The sequence below is a fragment of the Lepeophtheirus salmonis genome, chromosome 13 (genome assembly GCF_016086655.4).
Source record: "Lepeophtheirus salmonis chromosome 13, UVic_Lsal_1.4, whole genome shotgun sequence".
Taxonomy (NCBI): domain Eukaryota; kingdom Metazoa; phylum Arthropoda; class Copepoda; order Siphonostomatoida; family Caligidae; genus Lepeophtheirus; species Lepeophtheirus salmonis.
The window spans coordinates 23,649,590-23,658,845 of NC_052143.2; positions in this window are offsets into that span (position 1 = coordinate 23,649,590).

The window sequence follows — 9,256 nt, forward strand, 5'->3', positions numbered from 1 at the left end:
AATCACTTAGCCTTAATTAATTATTGAATTAGTGAGGGTTCAGATTTCAATAAACAACCCGGTACATTCATATATCAACAATGTGTGTTATATGCTCTCTTTTCTCATGAAACAAGATCATTTGTATTCAATGATGATTTTTTTTTTCATAGCTTTTTTATTTATTAATGCTATTATACATAAATGCATTGTTGATTCATGGCGTATTATTTTAGTGTTAAGAAGAACAGTCATACCTGCATGCAATGTATATACAAATGATGACAAATGAATTTGTTGGAAGGGCTGAGCATTTTAAAAATAGAACAACTTGATCATAAGTTAGAATATAACGACATACACTAATAATTTAGAATAGTAACATCATACTTTAAGAGCTATAACGATGAAGTAGTTCATGTGTATTAAAAGTTTTGCTGATTGATTAAGTTCGATCTATTTTAAAACAGAAACATGTAGTGGGTCCATTAGCTAATAATTTTAGGATTGTTTAATTGTGATTAAAAGTTCGTAAAATTAAAATCAAAAGTTATTTACGAATTCCTTATTTAGTGGATATTATTTTTTTTATTATTGCAACATTTTGAAGTTAAAAATAGTGATTCTGGAGTTTGGGGCCATACAATTAAAACGTCCGCTTAAAAATTCACCATTTTTAATCACATTGTGCTTTAGGTCCAGAAACTGAGAAACAAATATATGAGACGTCTGATACTAACTCTTAGTACACCTTTCTTCTTTGTTATCTTTATTAGAAATGTTCAAATATACTTTTTTTAGAAAATAAATGAAAATTATAAACTGCTATTTTTTTACTTACAACAAATTGAAGTTCATTAGGAAGCACCTCTCATCTATCATGAAACATCTCAAATATTTATTTTGTAGTTTTTATACCTATCAAACATAGAATAACGATGCAATCCCTTGATATTTTACTGAGTTTATGTATCAAAGGAAGATAAAAAAAAATTTCAAAAATATGCGTATTTACGTTTATTATCCATTTTATTTAGAGGGAAATAAAATGAATCGATATTTAGTTTTGTGAGAGACATTTGAACAAATTCAATGTAATTTAAGAAACTAAAAACATGAATACCTTTAATAATGATGGCGAAAAAATATTAAAATTCTATAGATTTAAGAGATATCCTTTCCCAATTTGGCTTGTAAGATGCGTGGAAGGTTCCATTATTTAAACCAATAATATATAAGCAAGAGAGAACAAGAAATGCCAAGAAACCTCCTACATTCAAACTACATCATGGAGTGAAGGAGGAATAAATAAAATGATTTAGCATTTTTTGGGGGAAATTGTTCTTGTGATAAACTTTTGTATGAATAGTGATATAAACATCAAATCAATGGCATCTAAGACAATAATGATAATTTGGGTGTATGCTTTTCGTGAAGCATTGATATACATGGATTTTATCTCTTTAGAGGAGATTCTTGTCTTCTTTTAGTGGATTTTATCTCATTTAATGGAAGTATCATAAATTATGCGGATGTATTTTAATATTTAAATCAGATACTTCCTTTCCACTACATATAATTATAACCAAAGCTAGATTTGAACATTTTTGAGTGCTAATAAAAGGAAAAGAGTAATCTTAAGGATTTGTTGCAGAGTTATAATTATAAATCCTTGTTGGTCTAAGAATTTAGGATCGCCATTAGAGTACTTCCTTCTTTATTTCCTTCCTCCCCCAACCCCTTCGTCACAGCTGCTTATAGCAGATCATTTGTAACGTCATAACAGCTAAGCTACTCTCCTCTAAAACGTTCTTCAAATTATCTGGGTTACCATATTCATTTCCAATTTCATTTTTAAAATTTGCCAAAATGCAACCGATTAGTATCACTGGTTATTTATTATCCGTACTCGGCAGCAACTTCATTGTAACTCACTCTATTTTATATCCTATTCATAGAAAACTCTTTAATTGATTTGAATTCTTTAGTGTCAAAGATGTATAGAACAAATACTCATATCCACTTATATCACTGAATCCATTTGTAATGCTGAATTACTGGTGTAATACTGGACACTTCAATTCTCACTTACAATTCCCTTGTTAGTTGTGAATCTCTTCTATCATCCGAAAAAATGTTAATGTGGATCTCTTTTCCAGATATTTTTATCAGAAAAGCCGCTAAGAGCATTCAACTCTCTCATTATATGCATAAATAGTTCATGGGAACTCTTATGGGATGTAGTGATAATCAGTTATATGTGACCTCATAACTTCAGCTTACTTATATTTGAAAATATGACTTCGTTGTACATATTTCAAAAGTTAGTTAGTCGAGAGTCATTTTCTAAAGTACTAAATTACTATTTACCATATTTTAATATCACTTTTGTGAAAATTTAGGATGTCCACAATCATATTCAATACATAAATTACAGAAAAAAACCTAAATACTTATGATGTAACATAAGTGTTTAAATTTTTTTTTTTAGAATTCATTGACACTAAATGATAGATTAATCTCCTTGGCAATTGTAAATCATATTAATTGGATATAAACCCTTAAAATTATTTTATTAATTATCAATTATGAATACTGTCTTATGTATTAATTTATGACCTCATTGATTACAGCTTATATTTTTATTTTGTCTTAATTGTCTAGACTTATGATAATTGATCAATTTACTAAAATTTGCATTAATTTATAAGTACATACTTCTAAATATCTAGTACAAACATTTTTTAATTTCTTTTGGAAGTCTTCTCTCATTGGCTAAAGATACTTATATTCATAATTCTATCGATATGGCGAAGAATTGTTTTGTTCCAAGATAGTATAGTGATTACCAGGCATCCAAGTTTATAAAAAGTCATTATAGTGTTTGATTTTCTGAATGACTACGTTTACTTATTCAACATTTTTTGAAATTAAAAACAACAGGTAGATATATATTGAAGAAAATTTTATCTTCAGCAAAAAAATTTGAAAAGAATACTTTCCCAAATTATATTTTAATATTATTAGCAGAAGATCTATTCTTAATGGAAAGCAATTGATCTTAAATGATCCATCTATACTACTGACAACTAGTAAAATTCCAACTGCATTGTAAAAAATTTAGTTTCTGAAGTAAATGATGGTATTGATAAAAATTTAAAAAGAACTTCTATTTAAAAAAAAAATTAAAACTAATGAGTCTAAAATGAATTTAAAATTGAACAGTTCGGATCATTCATTTTATGAGGACTATCGACAATGTTCTTAAGCTTTTATAAAAATGTTAAATGTATAATTATTTTATATAACATTAGTTTCATAAATTTAAGTATAGATAGAGTTGTAAATTCCTAAAACTGGCGGTATGAATGTAGCCAAAAAACCCTGAAAGATTACAAGGTTAATTTGACAATTTAAAGAATGTTTGGAATGTTTTTTTTTGAAAAATTAAAAAATAATGATAACAATTTCAGAAAATAAAACTACGACATATACAATTGTGATTGTAGGTGCTACTGTTTGTGTGTGGTGTGTGGCTTTAATTATAAACCCATTTTAAATTTTCTATGTCAATTTAATTTTGAGGTGCCGGAGGTGAGATTCGCCTAAGGTGTTATAACGTCTTTTTGCTAAAGGCTAGCGGTTGGAGGGGGGAGTATCGGAAAAATTCATTTTTTAGTTTCATTTTTCCAAAAACAACTTTTGGTTGTTTCTCGAAATTTTGTGTTCTTGAATAATTATACAATTTTGCCCAATGTAATATTTTCTTATTGGTATTTTTCCTTCAGAGCAATTTTTTCAACGGCAATATTCATATAACTAATTGATTGGTTCCTTCATTTGTGAGAACAATGGTGTTGATGTTAACAACATTATCAGTATCCCCAATAATGTGACATCTCAAAGTTACTATTGAAAAAACCGGTAAATTCTTATATAGTTACACATTTGTTTTCATTATCATTTCAATACGATAACTTAGTTGGTATCATATTTGTTGATTTAGTTTTTAATCAAAATGACATAATTTCCCTTCAAAAAAAGATTAATGAAATTCAATCCATGAATTAACTATAAATATGAGGAAAATTAATGTACTTCTATTGCTAAAATTTGGTTATTTACGTATGTCTACAAGATATCCGACTTCCATGACAAGTATGTCACGTAAAAACGCTCTATTCAATTCAGGAATTACTCTTAAAATTTATAAATGGAGTTCGACCCAATTTTTCAAACCAAAGCCTAAAGCTCTCCCAAAAATTAATTAATCCTAATTAGGAAATAATTAAATTACTTATTACCAATACTAACAGAACAAAAAAAAATGCTGTCACAATATTCATTTTTTATACCAGACACGTAACTTTGAGGATTGTTGCCAGGCAGTTAATTGAATGTCTCTGTCTTGGACAATACTTTTTTTTTATAAACTCGAGAAGGGATTGAATGATGGGAGGGGAAATTACTTTTAAGAAAAATACATAATTGCTTCGATACCAATCTTTCATTATTTAATTACTTTAACCTCCCTTCAGTATGGAGATGAAATATTTTTTTCCTTTATGTGCTTTTCCCCGACCTTTTGCATATTGATAAAGGCAATAAAAATATATTTATACTTTATTAAAAATCATAAATGAGTATCCGTACTGCCTTATGTACAATCAGTATAAATAGTCATTCATAATTTATGAGCTTGGCATTGAGAACAACGTCAAGGACATGTTCACTCAATGTTTTAATCAAATGGATTAGGATATATTAAGAGCCTTGATATATGTATGTACATATTTTAGTTTGTCATAGCAGTAAGAGTCTTTGAGTTCTTAATGGCCTTAATCATCTTTTTTCTTTTCATTTATCATTCTTAAGCCGCCCCCTGAGAGTGAACAAAAGTTATAGTCAAAGAATGAATTTATATTCTCTCGAATTTGACAAAAAGTTCAATTGAGGTTTAAAATAATTAATTTTTGGGCTAAATTAAGATTCAATGTAGTACATTAGAATGGTACTTAATTTTTTTTTGTTTTTTTGTTTTCAAAGGTTGTAAACAATATCAATTAAACTAGTAAACCTGGATATTAAAATAAAAGTATCGCCCTGACCCTTCCTTAAAATAGGTCTAGTTATGAGACTGCTCGTTGACCGACCTATGAAAAATCTACCTTTTTTACGGTGACTGTGATGCTTACAAACGTAATCACAAATGGTTAATGCCCCGAAACCCTCTCCAAGAACCGACTTCGAGAACCAACTAATTAGATTGAAGGTGTCTCTATTTATTAAAAATGAAGGGATAGGTTGATCTATTCAGGTGTTGCCTTAGGCTAGTGCAGTCGTAGTGGGCTCCGCACTTGATCTAAAAAAACAAATTTTCTAAAAAAATGTCATTTAAGAACAATATAGCTATCCTATGTAGCTAAAAATGTATTCCTATATTTATGGAAAGTTCCATATACATACTTGCAGGAAGTATCTTTCCAATAAAAGAGTGTTCGGAATGAGGTAATATCATTAAGATTCTTACATAAAAAAAGAAAGATGTCAACATGCTTTGGGTTCCTTGTCTTCTTATAACCATCTTATTAGCTTTACATGGCCTCACTCCCAAGTATGCGATCTTATTGGCTGAAGAAGAACTCTCTGACTTTCCAGACAGGATATGTTACAAATTATGCTAGTGAAAATACACAGGATGGATGCAGTGCTATTATTTATATTCCAAGAATTTAACCTTTTTACTAAACTGTTGCATAAACTCTCTAGAATTTATTTGATTTTGGCAATATTGTGACTTTTCATCAAAAGAGCACTTCAACTCTATTACCAAATGTATTGATGATTCAAATGTCTACAGATCCGACTCTACCCTTCTTTGCAATCTACGAGACGTCAATAACTATCATCTCAAGACAACTAAAATCGCAACAGGAAATAATATTCTCCCATATAATGATGCTGGTAATATGTCAGAGCATTGAAATGCAAACTTTGTTTGTTCAGCCAGAATGGAAAAAGAAACAAAAGACTTGAAGGATTGTTGGTGTTCAATTGCACAACAACATCGTTGGACAATATCTTTCATAAATCCTTAGTCCCAAGTTCTTTGATTGCAATTATTCGAAAATGATACCTATATCATATATTTTACTTACTCATAATACTGGTTAAATTTCCATTTGATCACTTAATAGAGACTTTTTTGGATTACAGATTCATTTTAAGATTATTTGAAAAGGTTAAGAGGACCTTCAAAACAAAGTATGCCGCTACTCAGATCTTGTGTCCTGACGTTGTAGCATATAATGACAAGAAGATGAACTCATATTTCTTTGAGGACAAGAAAAAAGTGTATATCGGGGCCTAATATAATTTTTTTTAGATTAAAAGCCAATTAGCCCTGGGGAATGATCAAAGAATGGGCTTTATTTGACATCCTGAAAAATTGCTATATATGATGTTAGTTAACAATCCATTTTCAACAAAAATTTCCTTCTATAAAATTCGACAGTAAATAAATGAACAAAACTAAGCCACAAATAGCTAAAAATTTCATAAAAAAGAATTATGTACATTCTATAAGATCTAGAATTTTTATCAGGATAACTTACCTCTGGCGCCATCCTCATCGGATCTCACTCTTCTGGACTACAGTGGGTGTAAGCCACGGTTGTTAAGACCGCTCTCCGCAATGTTAACAAATTGAAGGCCAGCGTCATTGAGCCTTTGAACCAAATGTACATGGAATACATCCAGAAGACCTGCCCCAGTATTCATTTTTATGTAAATAATTTGATTGCATTGAGTGTTGCTCGTCATTACATATATGAATATTTTTTGTTTAAAGTTTTTTTTTTTAATAAAAAGTACTTGTATTTATATATTTCGCACTGTCTTTATACAAAATTTCCTCCAGCACTCTGTATGCCAACTGATAGAAAAATAATCAAAATGATATAAATTACATAAAAAACAATGAAAAATTGACTGCATTATTACAAAAAATTTACATCAATAATAATAAAAAATATTTGTACTCCTCCAAATCAGTTTTTATCCGATATCTCGAAGAAAATATGTTTTTCCCGCAGTAATCTTCATTTATATTTTACAACAGTCATATAAATTTTGTGACTGTAGCTTTTTTTTATTATTGAGAAAATCATAACTGTTGCAGCGTCTCATCCCATCTGTAAATGATCGATGAAACGTTTACCAAATAAAGACCAAAGATTTATGTTTTATAGAGATTAAATCAGATTCTTTGTAGTAAAAAAAGTCATTGATGGACCATTCGTCTCTTCTTAAATATTTATCTCATATTTAATGAATTATTTATACCTAGGGATGACCGAAAACAGATGCAGTACCTTTTTCTTGAACATCATAAAAGCTACAACTAGAAAATGATAAGTTAATGAAACACTGAAAAGAGGACGTCACATTTTTAAACTCAATTCGTCCAAGAGTAATCAAAGAAGCCAATCCGAGTGATGATTGCCGTCTTTTTAATAAATTGATCATCTATAGATATTTGAAGATTAAGTGGACCCGAATTAGACTTCCTCAAGAATTACGTCGGCGGTCAACTCGAGTTGGTAGTATCCTCTTTTCTTTTCAAGAGTGCACATAGTTCAAAAACCAAATTAATTTTTCCGTTTGTTTGGAGATTTTCGACGCTTCAACTCAATGTCAAAACATGGGATGTTTTTTTCTCAACGCACAGTTTTTTCATGGATATATATAAAGCCTACCATCTCAAGCTAAGGGAACGCACAGTTTTTTCAAAGCTGGATATATATAAAGCCTACCATCTCAAGATAGTCACAATACGGCAATCTTGGATTAGTCTTGGATTAGCTTCTTTGAGTACTCTTGGATGAGTTGAGTTTAAAAATACAGCCTGATCCTGAAAATTTCTGTTTTTTTTTTTTTTTAAGTGTTGTTTGATATTTCGGTACTATAGTGCTAAGTTTTCCAATTTCAAGCCTATCTCTCTCCTCAGTACTCTCCCACCCCACCAGAAAAAAAAAAAAAATATTCATATACAAATTTTGATACCAGAACCTTAATATATTGGTATTTTTATAGCAATACTGTACGGTACTAACTGTATAGTTTATATGAATAATAATATTTAGTACGAATACTCAATGAATCATAATCAAAGCTAAATTCAATATTTTTCCAGGAAATGCCCTTCAGTAAGTTGTTATAGAAACGTGAAGTGGATATGATTAGGCTTGTGAAATGCTTCTAATTCTAATAATATACTCTTAATAACTCTATCAAACATAGCTCTCTTAATTTGTGAGGTTCCTACTTCCTGGCCCCTGACCTCGGTGAAAGGAACACCTTTCTAATTACTTATTGAATTTATTAATACATGATAATAATGTAACCAAATACTTTTATAACATTTAAAAAAATAAAATAAGAACTTTGTAAACACTCAATTCATACTATTACTATGAAAATAATAGTAATAGTATCCATATATTTTTGAAAATAGATCTCTTAAATATATTAATGTACATAAAGAGTAGTATATTGGAATTCTCTTATTATTTTAAAATTAACATTATTATTAGTATTATTTTTTTTTTTCAAATAACTTTTCTCAGCAAAATAATACCCGCATGATCCGCATATAATGTTCGGTCACTTTTCATGAACGGATGAAATATGGCGTTTCAGATAATTAAAGTCGCAATATTTTTTCTTTCACAAACGACAAAGAAATCGTAAAGCTGAAATATATATCCCTTCTATTTTAATATGATGATGTGATTTCAAATGATTTGCCAACAATCCCTCGTTTCGAAACTTCTCTCTACAAAATTCAAATATCGCTCAGAGTTGAGTGAACTTATCCTAATGCCTTTTCTTATATTATGATTCGATGAAAAAATATTGAAGGCATTAAAATTGATTACTTTTATGCTTTTTGTAAGAGTATTGAGTAACATTTGCCATTTTGATACATTTTTTATTTTAAATATGGGGTTCTTAACAGGATACAATCTTTGGAGGAGTATAATCACGTTTTTTATAAGGGATGCTAGATGTAAATTTTAGCACCTCTATAATACAGATTTACAAAAGAAAAGTAAATACAAAAACAAGAAACTTTTTGTTACAAGGAATTTCATACCGTGATTTTTTTTTTTTGGAAAATACATTTCGATCAGATGTGTCCTTTCAAAGGCACTCTTGCTTGCCTAATTAACATTATTACAAACTTTTGTTTTTGCTATTTCCTTTAATTTGGCAC